At 45.1% G+C, this 13,233-nt stretch overlaps 1 non-coding gene across 1 annotated transcript; it reads left to right on the plus strand.

Annotated features, from left to right (window-relative positions):
- The first annotated feature begins 13,055 nt into the window (after nt 1-13,055).
- LOC114805553 lies at nt 13,056-13,193 on the plus strand. Its single transcript, XR_003753525.1, has one exon. It is a non-coding gene; the product is annotated as a small nucleolar RNA SNORA7 (small nucleolar RNA).
- The last annotated feature ends 40 nt before the right edge of the window (nt 13,194-13,233 follow it).

Genomic DNA, 13,233 nt, shown 5'->3' on the forward strand with positions numbered 1-13,233 from the left:
TATCTCAACAGGCCAAATTTAAATGATCTGAAACAGATAAGAACTGAGGTTTTTTTAGACAGTTAGAGGAGATTACTTAAGTCTACTCTGTAATACTTACTGGCATTTCACAACACCCAGAAGTTGGAGATTGTTCCGTATGACCGAGTCTCTCACGTTGTAACTTAGACCAACTTCTCTGTTTCTGTCTTTAGTGAGGATGGAGAACAGCTGGCTATCTCCTTCTTGGTATGAAAACTAAACACACCCAGCTCTCATAGAAGGTGGGGGTTGGTTTCTTTTAGAATCTCATGTTATAGAAAATTGGCATCACCTGGCACTGTGCCCAGCTGTTTCTTCCAGCACTATCAGACACTGTTGTATGAGAAGTAGCATGGCCTAGTGGATCGAGCATGGGTCTAGGAGTCAGGAGGATGTATATAATTCTATTCATTCATGTTGACATTATTGATGCCTGTCTACTTGTTTTGTTTTGTTGTCTGTCTCCCCTCTTCTAGACTGTGAGCCCATTGTTGGGTAGGGATTGTTTCTATTTGTTGCCGAATTGTACTTTCCAAGCGCTTAGTACAGTGCTCTGCACACAGTAAGCACTCAATAAATACAATTGAATGAATGAATCCGAGTTCTAATCCTGGCTCCATCACTAGCCTGCTGGGTGACCTTGGGCAAGTCACTTTATTTTTCTGTGTCTCAGTTCCCTCATCTGAAAGATGGTGATTAAGATTTTGAGCCCCACCTGGGATAGGGAATGCGTCCATCTTGAGAACCCTGTATCTGCCCCAGTACTTAGAACAGTGCTTGGCACACAGATTCATATTCATATTCATTCATTCATTCTTATTTACTGAGTGCAATAAATACTGTGTGCAAAGCTCTGCACCAAACGCTTGGGAGAATACAACAAACAGCAAGGATTTAACAAATACCATGATCATCATTCTTATTATCTATCTCCTCGACCTAATCTCCATCCCTTCTGCATCACCTACGCACTTTAGGTCGTGCCTCCTAAATCCTCTTTGATAGCTGCCTTACCACTAGCCTTATACTCTGCCAATTCCCTTATCTCAATTTCAATTTACTATTAGACCGTGAGCCGGGTATTGGGCAGGGATTGTCTCTATCTGTTGCTGAATTGTACATTCCAAGCACTTAGTACAGTCCTCTGCACATAGTAAGCACTAAGTAAATACTATTAAATCACTGTTTGTCTCTCCCTCTCCACTTAAACTCTCAAGGGAAGGGATTGCACCTACTGACTATGTTGTGTCATACTCTCCCAAGCGGCTTGTCCAGTGCTCTGCCTATAGTAAGTGTTCACGAAATGTCATTGATTCTTTTCACATTTTAAATGCTTACTTAGGATGGACAGATAGAAAAAGGCCAGGAAAAAACCCTCCCTGGCCTGATCCCACAAGGGTGGAGGGATAATAATAGTAATAATAATAAAAATGTTGGTATTTGTTAAGCGCTTACTATATGCCAAGCACTGTTCTAAGCACTGGGGTAGATACAAGGTTATCAGGTTGTCCCAAGTGGGGCTCACAGTCTTCATCCCCATTTTAGAGATCAGGTAACTAAGGCACAGAGAAGTTAAGTGACTTGCCCGAAGTCGCACAGCAGACAAGTGACGGAGCCGGGATTAGAACCCACGACCTCTGACTCCGAAGCCCAGGCTCTTTCCACTAAGCCACGCTGCTTCTCTAAAGAAGCACAGGCCCCCTGGGCAATCCCCCTCACCTCCCACCACCTCAATTTCTACTCCTTCTCATTTCATTTATGGATCTGTCCCGGGGAGGAGGGTTGGAGGAAAAGGAAAGGGATGGGGAAGCTCACTGGATCTCCCAGGAGTCAGTCCTATATCGGCAGTGGTCCGGAGTGGAACAGAACACACTTCTCTGTGCCTCAGTTATCTCATCTGTAAAATGGGGATTAAGACTGTGAGAGGGACCGTGTCCAACCCGATTACCTTGTAACTACCCCAGTGCTTAGTAGAGTGCCTGGCATATAGTAAGCATTTAACAAATACCACAGATATTACTATTATTACCAGGGCTGCCTTCATGTTCAAAGATGAAGATGATGACAGTCAGATAATCTCACCATCGAAGTGTGATCTGTTAAACTTTAGCTTAAAACTCCCCAATCGCTTCAGTCAACTATGAAAACACTTGGGGGTCACGCCAGTAGCAGAAATATTTCTGCAAATGTTCCCAACAGGCAGATGTTGAAGTTTGAAGAGTTCTCGGCCAATTGGAAAGTTCACAGGAAGAGACATGGAGCCCTGTGGAAATGTTTATTAACTGCAGTGTCATCCTACAGCCAAAAAAAAAAAAGGAATGTCTGTTTCCCTTCAGTGATGGAAATACGTATCTCTGTTTTGGAAATATTGACCCACAAACAGAGGACTGTTTTAGAAGCAATTGAGAGTTAAACCTGTAACCTTATCATAGCGAAGAAAAAGTATTCTTCGGCATAGGGAGTGTGATCCAGCAAACAATTCAACTACAAATTCAGCGAATATTCAGATTTATAAGTCAAGAGATTGCACTGCTAACTGCCCACGTCACTGAAGCCAAAATCATTCCTGTAGACCCAAGCCTCACTCTGGCTGAAGGAAGTGGGGTTAGTTTGAGATTGGGTGTTTGGGTCTTTTGACTCGCCCCAATTTTCTCAAATCATCATACTCTTAATAATAATAATAGTAATAATTGTGCTATTTGTTAAGCACTTACTATGTGCCAGGCACTGTGCTAAACATCGGGGTGGATACGAGCAAATCGAGTTGGACACAGTCCCTGTGCCACGTGGGGCTCACAGTCTCAATCCCCATTTTACAGATGAGGTCACTGAGGCACAGAGAAGTTAAGTGACTTGCCCGAGGTCACACAGCAGATACTTCTCTTACCCCGAATGAACTGGCATATACTTTATTGATAAAATTGAAATCATTAGGCGAGTTCCCTAAAATCTCCTCTGCCCCTTGTTCGACTCTCCAATCTTTCCCAGCAATATCTCAAAAGGAGATCTCCCACCTCTCAAAATCCATCTCTCACCTCATCCATTTACACCTTTCAAAACACTTACCCCCCTCCCCTTCCTTCCTTTACAGTCGTCTCCAACTGTTCACACTCCAGTGAACGTGTTCATTTTTCCCCATCCTAAAAAACCCTCCGATGCCATTTATCGCCCCACCTCCCTCCTACTCTTCCACTCCAAACTGTTTGAGTTGTCTACACCAACTGCCTCTACTTCCTCTCCTCCGATTCTCTCCTTGACTCCCTCCAATCTGGCTTCTGCCCACTTCATTCCACAGAAATTGCTCTCTCAAAGGTCACAAAGGACCTCCTTGCTAAATTCAATGGCCTCTCCTCCTATCTAATTCTCCTCAACATCTCAGCTGCCTTTGACATGGTGAACCACCCCCTTCTTTTGGAAAGATTATCTACCCTTGGCCTCACTGAAACTGTCCTCTCCTGGTTCTCCTCCTTTCTCTTTAGCTGCTTCTCCTCAGTCTCTTTCACAGGCTCCTCCTCTGCCTCCCACACTCTAACTGTGGGAACCCTTCAAGGCTCAAGTCTGGGTCCCTTTCTATTCTCCATTTACAACCCACTCCCTCGAAGAACTCATCTGCTTCCACAACTTCAACTACCATCTTTTTGCGGATGATTCCCCAATCTACATCTCTAGCCCGGAGCCCTCTCCTCTGCAGTCTTGCATTTCCACCAGTCTTCAGGACATCTCTACTTGGATGTCCCTACAACTCCTCAAACTTGAAATGCCCAAAACAGAACTCCTCATCTTCTCCCCCAAACCCTGTCCTCTCCCTATATCCCACTCCCAACCCCACCATCACCATCATCCTCCCTGTCTCCCACACCCGTATTATCCTCAACTCAACTCTCTCATTCAACCTACATATTCAGTCTGTCACCAAATCCTGTTGGTTCACCAAATCCTGTTGGTTCCACCTTCACGGCATCCCTAAAATCCACCCTTTCTTCTCCATCCAAACTTCTACTACGGTGATCCAAACAGTTACCATATTCCACCTCAACAACTAATCTGCCTCCTCACCGAACTCCCTACCTTCTGTCTCTCCTTACTCCGATCTATTCTTCACTCTGCTGCCTGGATTATTTTTCTAAAAAACCATCCAGTCCATGTTTCCCCACTCCTCAAGAACCTCCAGTGGTTATTCATCCACAGCCACATCAAACAGAAACTTACCATTGGCTTTAAAGCACTCAATTACCTTGCTCCTTCTTACCTTACTTCTCTGATTTCCTGCCACAACCCAGAGAACTCACTTCCCTCCTCTAATACCAACCTACTCGCTGTATATCATCTATCTCAAGGCCAACCCCTCGCCCATGTCCTGCCTCTGGGCTGGAACTCCCTTCCCCTTCATATCCAACGGACCACCGCCCTCCTCACTTTCAGAGCCTTATTAAAATCACATCTCCACCAAGAGGTCTTCCCCGACTAAGCTTTCATTGCCCCTCCTCCCTCTCCCTTCTGCATTACCCTCATACTTGGATATGTACCCTTAAGTCACCCCACCCTCAGCCCCCCAGTACATATCCAAATGTATTTTAATGTCTGCTTCCCTCGCTACACTGAGGTCTCCTTGTAAGTAGGGAACCCTTCTGCCAACTGTTATACTGTACTCTCCTGAGCACTTAGTACACAATAAGTGCTCAACAACTGCGATCGATGGATTGACTGATTGAATGTTGATGAGTCAAGTGCAAAACAATTCATAATATGCGGTCACTAGACCAAAAAGTACCAAGTTCTCCTGCTGTGTCACTGTACATTATTTATGAAGAACTTGCTCTATTTGGATCATGAAAGCCTCCGATGCCTATTCCAATTAAGTCCTTCAAGTCATTCTCAAAATAAGCCTCAAGAGCTGCCAGATGAGCCAAAATGACAATACATACGATTATGATGTCACTGCCCAATGTCCCTTTCAGCCTACTTAGCAACATTATCTAAAACCTCAGGCCTTGGACCCAAATAGCTTTTGAACACAGACAAGCAAACCAAAGGGCTCTGAGGCGGGATGACGTGGAAGAGAATAAGTCGGAAGCAAAGGACTTCAATCTCATGCTCATTTATTCATTTGATCGTCTTGATGGAGCGCTTAATGTGTGCAGAGCACTGTACTAAGCAATTGGGTGAGTACAAAATAACAATAGACACATACACCCTGCCCACAATGAACTTACAGTCTAGGGGGCCTACTCATCACACACACACACACACACAAACACACACACACACCCCCAAATGAAATTGTCAATTGTTAATTCAGGTATTATATTCCACCTTAATCAGGTTCCTGTAATAGCTTCGTTTCTCCCTTTCCATTCTCCCTGCAGTTTTCATGTTTTCATGGAGAATCCACAGTCCAAATATGTATGGGTTAGATGTGTGAGGACCTTGACTCAGAAACTGATCTATGAACCTAAGCAAATAGATGGGATTTGAAGGGATCGAAAAGTTGGGTGGGGACATTTGACATTTCTAAACAACTTCCATCTCACCTTTCACGTTATTCTCATGGAATCGAACTTCCTATCACACAGTTTAAGCTTTAAAAATATCTGCCACCTGCAGATATATTGCACACACCCTATAGATCCACTTACTTTTTTAGACTTTGGTATCATCACAGCTCTCCTGGCCTCATCACAGCTGTAAGCGCCTTTTTTCTGAACACTTTAGAGCGAAAGCTATACTCTTGTAAAGTGCAAATGATAGGCAAAAGACCCTTCTGGAAATCAAATTATTGTTATGGTTAATGGTTTATTTCTCTAATATTTTATTGACAAAGGCTTTTGCAAAGTGGATTCGCTGGCAGTAAAGTGTTCTCCAGCTGGGCGCTAGGCTTGAAGGCGGAGGCCAGACGAGCCCCTGTGAAACATGGCTCTAGAACACTGGTCTTGGCTCAAATGTCCCATGTTAAAAAATTTCTAGGCTCGGGATCACCGAGGCCCTTCTGGAGATTTGCAAAGCAGCGTGTCCTAATGGAAAAAGTGCAGGCCTGGGAATCAGAATCCCTGAATTAGATGAAGTAGGCAAGTCACTTCTCTGTGCCTCAATTACCTCATCTGTAAAATGGAGATTTCCCCTCTCAGGGTCACACCTGGAGAGTTTCCAGTCCTCTACCAGTCTCAACTATGGGTGGGAGAGTCAAGCAGAGGCCTACCCATTCCATTCCTAGTTTGGGTGGTGGCTATCGAGTGGAAAGCCATCTGCTACAAGTCAAAACTCAACCGTGCTGGGCTGCAGCGGCATGGGAGAGAGTCGAGGGTGGGAGACTCAAGTTTACTGCGCAGAAGGAGGTGGTGGTAAACCGCTTCTGGATTTTTACCAAGAAAACTCTCTGAAATCACTTTACCAGAGCGAGTGCAGATGGAAGTGGGGGGTTCTGGGAGAGATGTGTCCATGGCATCGCTTCGCATCAGAGATGACTCGACAACATAAGACAAAATGGGGATTAAGACCATGAGCCCCAGGTGGGACTAGGGATTGTGTCCAACCTGATTTGCTTGTATTCCCCAAATTGCTTACTACAGTGCCTGGCACATAGTAAGTGCCTAAGAATGGTATCATCGTTATTATTATTATTATTGTTATTCCAAAACAAATTAAGGATCTGAGGAGGAGGGAGAGGAATGGCAAGGAGAGGGGAAGGAATGAGAAAGTGAAATGAGAGAAATTACACATTTTCCTAATGAAGAATTAGGGAAAAATGGAAACGGGCAGATATAGCCTAGGAAATTTTAATTTCTCTCTCACCCTGACTCGAAGTCCACAGAATCTAACAATTCTTCAGAAACGAGTGTGCTTCCCTGTGTTTTACTCCTGTGACCTCTGCCTTTGATTTCCATTCTTTTGTTAACCAGTAAACTGGCATAGGCTTGGCTATGATTTCTGGTAATAGATTAAGCAGAGAGAATCTTCTGGAATGCATCTACCACCACCAACTGAGAATCAATCAATTCATCAGTGCTATTTATTAAGTGCTTAGAGTGTGCAGAGCATTGCTCTAAAAACTTGGAAGGGTACAGTAGAGCAAGTAATCCTGGCTCTGCCACTTTTATGCTGTGTGGCCTTGGGAAAATCACTTCACTTTTCAGGGGTTCAGTTACCTCATTTATAAAATGAGGATTCAGACTGTGAGCCGTATGCGGGACAGGGACTGTGTCCAACCCGATTTGCCTGTAGCCACTCCCGTGCTTAGGATGGTTCCTGGAACATAGTAAGTACTTAAGAAATACCACTATTATTATTATTTTAAAAGGATGTCTGATTGGCAGCAGCCTTACCCAAAGCGTGGAGCTCCTCTTCCCTTCCTGGAACCAGTCTTCCCTTCCTGACTCCATCCCATCACTACCACCCCCAAACAACTCCCAGTGACACCATTTCTCCCTGACTCTCCACCCAGTGGGGTCCTCCTCTTCTTCCTCCTCCTCCTCCCATTCCCCACCAAGCCCATTCCCCATCTTGGGAGCCTGCCAGCACTGACTGACAAGAGACCCAAATGTCTTCTAAGGGGACCTCGGGCCAGTGTCGTTTCCTGTGGGTAGGTTCCCAGCAGTGTAGGTTTGTTGTGATAACTTACCCTTCCAGGCAGGAAGCGGTAACCATCAACAGTAGACAGCTAGCTGGGCCTTTGAACGCTCCCGGGTTTGGCCCAAGAACAAGGAGGCCCCTTGGCACTGCCATCTTATTCTGACCCATTCGGCCTCATCTCTATGGGATCTTGGCCTCAGAATTCTATTGTACTGAACTTTCCCAAGTGCTTAGTATGGTGTTCTACACACAATAAGCGCTCAGTAAATACCATTGATTGTTTGGAAGGGAACCTGAGAGGCTACCTGGTTCAGGGTGCATGATAATAATAACAACATTTGTTAAGTGCTGACTTTAAAAAGTAAGTCATGAGAAGCAGCATGGCCTAGTGGTAAGAGCATGGGCTTATGAGTCAGAGGATGTGGGTTCTAATCCTGGCTCCGCCACATGTCTGCTGTGTGACCTTGGGCAAGTCACTTCACTTTTCTGTGCCTCAGCTACCTAATCTGTAAAATGGGGATTAAGACTGGGAGCCTCATGTGGGACAGGGATTGTGTTCAAACCGATTTGCTTGTACATACCCCAGTGCTTGGAACATAGTAAGTCTTTAACAAATATTATCATTATGGCATCCAGCCTATTATTGCATTTTGATTTCCACTGAAGGGTTTGTTCTAGACCACATGACTGGCAAGGCTAGAAGTTGGGGGAAAAAACATTTCTCCAGAGTCTAACTTCCTGAAATAACAATAAGGGCATTTGTTAAGCCTTTACTATGAGGCAAGATAGTAAGCCCTGGGACAGAGCCAAGATAATCAGGATGGACACAGTCTCTGTCCTACATGGGGTTCACGGTCAAGGAGGAGGGAGAACGGGTGTTAACCTCCATCTTATAAATAAGGAAAGTGAAGCCCAGAGAAATTAAGGGACTTGTCCAAAGTCACACAGCAGAGAAGTGGTATAGCTGAGGGTAGAACCCAGGACTTCAAACTCCCAGCCCAGTGCTCCTTCCGCTAGACCACACTGCTTCTTCAGTATGAAAGTGCTGCGAACAAAGAGCCTTCTCTTTGCGGGTCATAGAGCACGGGCCTGGGAGTCAGAAGGTCATGGATTTTAATCCTGGCTCTGCCATTTTGTCTGCTATGTGACCTTGGGCAAGTCATTTTACTTCTCTGGGCCTCAGTTAATTCATCTTTAAAATGGGGATTGAAGCTGTGAGCCCCAGTTGGGATGGGGACTGTGTCCAACACGATTTCCTTGTATCCACCGTAGTGCTTAGTAGAGTACCTGGCACATAGTAAGCACTTAACAAATACCACAATTATTATAATAATAATAATAACCCTTGCCTCACTGGCAGCCACAGTCTGGATGGAACAATCCTAGCCTATAAATAGCTCACCCTTTGCAAGTAGAAGCAATTATTATTATCACTATTATTAAGTAGAGAGACCACTGGAAATAGTAAGCTTAAGGTTTTGGGCAAGAGAGAAAATGGTATGGGTAAAGATATCACCATCATCAGATAGGATTCACCTAGAGCCATTCTCCCAGTGGGCTAAGCAACTTACTCTTTCAGCAAAACCCTTTACCAGACTCATTAATTCCTTCAAGTCACCATTAAGTGCAGCAAAAAGGTTATTTTCTAAATGGTGCCCTTGAGTCTGGAAAGACTGAATGCAGCTTTCCAAAGTGCCTCACTCTTTTTTTTTTCCCAGAGAGGATCTTCCCCAAGGGGAGACTGTGGTTTATTAATTTGTCCACCTGCAGGGAGGATTGCTCTGGATCCTGAACACTGGAAAGTAAAGAGGTCCAGCCCCTGCCCCCTTAAGATAAATTCAATGGGCTCTATGCTGTCTTAATCCTTCCTGACCTTTCGGTTGCCTTTGACACTCTTAGCCGCTGAAATGGCATGGCCTAGTGTGAAAGGCGTAGGATGCAGAGTCAGAGGACCTACGTTCTAATCCCAGCTCTGCCACATGCCTGCTGTGTGACCTTGGAGAAGTCACTTTGCTTCTCTGTGCCTCATTTCCCTCATCTGCAGAATGCATCTGCAGATCATCTACATACTTAGACAGTGAGTCCTGTGAGGGATCTTTTTCTTTTTTTTTTGTATTCATTGAGTGCTTACTGTGTGCAGAGCACCATACTAAGAGCTTGGGAGAATACAATATAACAATAAACAGATACATTCCCTGCCCACAACATGTTTACAGTCTAGAGGGGATGAAAGACATTAACATAAATCATATATATTTATAATATAAAGCTGATGATCTTTTATCTATCCCAGCCTTAGTACAATGCTAAGCACATAGTAAGTGCTTACAACAAATACCACAATTATGAAGGAAGTTATGACAAGATGCAGGAGGAAAGGCGACGATTTCTTGCCAGGTCCCCATGGAAAGAAAAGAATCTTTTGTTAAAGAACTGAAAGGGGAAAAAAACCCTACCATTCACCTGCACCCATATATCAGCTCCAGGACAGCTCAAAGGGCCTTTGTTTTCAAAGCCCCACTTGTGCCAAACTTCTTCAACCTGAACAATCTCTGTCAATAATCACTGAATCCTAGACTTCTGTGGCTGAAGTGAATCTTCAAAGGTCATTCAGCCCATGCCCTGCCCCCACGCAGGAGGCCATCTAAATCACCTCCGAGAGAAAAATTTCCCAACCTCCTTAGGTACTGTGATGACAATGTTCCAGTGGTGCTCATAACAGTAACTGTGGTATTTGTTAAGCACTTACTATGTGCCAGGTACTGTACTAAGCACTGGGGTGGATACAAGCGAATAGGGTTGGACACAGTCACCATCAATTCAATTCAATCTTATTTATTGAGCGCTTACTGTGTGCAGAGCACTGTACTAAATGCTTGGGAAAGTATAATACAGCAAGAGAGACAATCCCTGCCCCTAACAAGCTTGCATAATTATGGTATTTGTTAAGCGCTTACTACATGCCAGGCACCGTACTAAGCGCTGGGGTGGATACAAGCCAATCGGGTTGGACCCAATCCCTTGTCCCACGTGGGGTTCACAGTCTCAATCCCCATTTTCCTATGAGGGAACTGAGGCCCAGAAAAGTAAAGTGACTTGCCCGAGGTCACACGGCAGACAAGTGGTGGAGCCGGGATTAGAACCCAGGTCCTTCTGACTTCCAAGCCTGCGTTCTAGCCACTCTGCTATGCTGCTTCTCGATAGCCCCTGGTGTCCGAGTAGAGAGGATGAAGGGTGGGCAGCCGGAGAGCCGGTGTCCCCCGACCCAGCCTGGGCAAGGCTGAGTGGGCACAGCCCCCCCACCCACAAAGAAAGATGGGTAAGAACCAAAGCCACCCCCAGCCTCAGCCCACGCTGCCATCGAGGCCCCACAGTTGCCTCGGTGGCTCTGTCCAACCCCCTCCCCCAACCCCCTCCGGCTCAAGACCCCACCACCCGACGCAGGGGGACTGGAGCCCCGACAGCTCGCATCTTACCGTCCCATCCGGGGCTCACGGTCTCGATCCCCATTTTCCGGACGAGGTAACAGGCCCAGAAAAGTGACGTGACATGCCCGAGATCACACAGCAGACAACGGAGGGCTGTCAATCGATCAATGACATCTACTGAGCACTTACTATGTTCAGAGCACTGTACTAAAAGCTTGAGAGAGTATAATGCACTTTCCCCACCCACAGTGAGAAATACAAAGACAAGTTTCCTGCCCACAGTCTAACAAGGAGGACTGAGATAAAAACCTACCAGTAGTGTCCAGCCTGATTATCTTGTATCCACCCAGAGCTCAGTACAGAGTTTGGCCCCCAGGAAGAGCTTAACAAATACCACAGTTACTATTAGATGATGATTTTATTATGTTTACGCATAGCAATTGGAAAAACAAGGATCAGATAGGGAGTTGAATGAATATGCCAGAATGAGAGATCAGAGGAAGGAGTCATTCTGTCTAAACTCTCAGGGCCTGTTTCTTATTTTATGGTACCTAAATGGTTACTTTACACTGTACTAAATGCCAGGGGAGATATAAAATAATCAATTTAGACACCGACTCTCTCCCACTTGGGGCTCCCAGTCTAAGGGGGAGGGAGAACAGGCAATGAATCCCCGTTTTACAGAGAAACTGAGACTCGCAGAAGTGAAGTGACTTGCTCAAGATCCCAAAGCAGACAACTGGGGGAGCCGGGATAAGACACACACACACACACTCCCCTGCCCCCCCAGGTCCTCTGAGGTTTTTGCTTTATTTTGTTTTGTTTTATGGTATTTGTTAAGCTCTTACATGTGTCAGGAATTGTTCCAAGCAGTGGGGTAGATACAAGCTAATCAAGTTGGACATAATCCATGTCCCACATAAGGCTCACAGTCTTCACCCCCATTTTACAGATGAGGTCACTGTTATTATATACATATTTATTATCTATTTATTTTATTAATGATGTGTATATATCTATAATTCTATTTATTTATTTTGATGCAATTGATGGCTGTCTACTGTTGTCTCTCTCCCCCATTCTAAACTGTGAGCCCGCTGTTGGGTAGGGATTGTCTCTAACTGTTGCCAAATTGTATTTTCCAAGCACATAGTACAGTGCTCTGTATTCATTAACTGCTCAATATATATGATTGAATGAATGAATGAATGAATGAATAAATGAATGAATTTTTCAGGCCACTAGGCCGCTTTATGACTGGGAATATGACTGTTTATTGCTGCACTGGACTCTCCCAGGCATATAGTAGTGCTCTGCACACAGTAAGTGCTTAATAAATACGATCAAATGAAGAATGAATGACAGGGAAAGGGAGAAAGGCTTTTTTTTGTTACCTAACAGTAGTCTGTAGGTCTCAGCTCCACACCTACTTCTCTGCACCTTCGTGTCAGAAGGCATCTCTCTACTTCGAGGTGAGGTAGGAGGGGGCAAGGTGATGGAAAGTTTTAAAGCCAATGGTGAGGAGTTTTTGATGTGGAGGTGGATAAGCAGCCACTGGAGATTTTTGAGGAGAGTGGGTGACATGTCCCAAACATTTCTGTAGAAAGCTGATCCGGCCAAGGAGTGAAGTATGGACTCTAAATAGGCCCGTTTAGTTCAAATTCCTGAGGCAACGGAGAGCAGCTCGGAGCGGGCAGATATCACTGGGATCCTCCAGGCCTCAGCTGCCGACCTTGGCTGTTAGGTGAGATAAGGAAAGGGAAAAAATATTCAGTGTCTGAAGACTTGTTTGTTCATGGAAATAAAAGCTGCCTGCCTGCTCCTTTTAGTGGAGGAGAGCATACCGAAACGTTCCTTCTCCCCAACTTGTATTGTTCAAATAACAGCTTTGCTTTGTGATCAACCAGAGTGGAGTCTCTACTTACATGAGAGTGTACAATACAACAGAGTTGGTAAACAGTTCCCTGCCCACAGTGAGCTCTCGGCTTAGAGGGGGAGACAGACATTAACATAAATATATATTTTGTAGATATGTCCACACCCCTCTCAGGGTAACACCTGGAGAGTTTTCAGGACTCTAGCAGTCTTGGCTACGGGAGGAAGAGTCAAGCAGAAACATACCCAGTCCATTTCTAGCCGGGACAGTGGCTAGCAAGTGGAAGGCAATCTGCTACAAGTCAAAACTCACCTCAGCTGGGCGGCAGCGGCACGGGAGAGA

The sequence above is a fragment of the Ornithorhynchus anatinus genome, chromosome 18 (genome assembly GCF_004115215.2).
Source record: "Ornithorhynchus anatinus isolate Pmale09 chromosome 18, mOrnAna1.pri.v4, whole genome shotgun sequence".
Lineage (NCBI taxonomy): Eukaryota > Metazoa > Chordata > Mammalia > Monotremata > Ornithorhynchidae > Ornithorhynchus > Ornithorhynchus anatinus.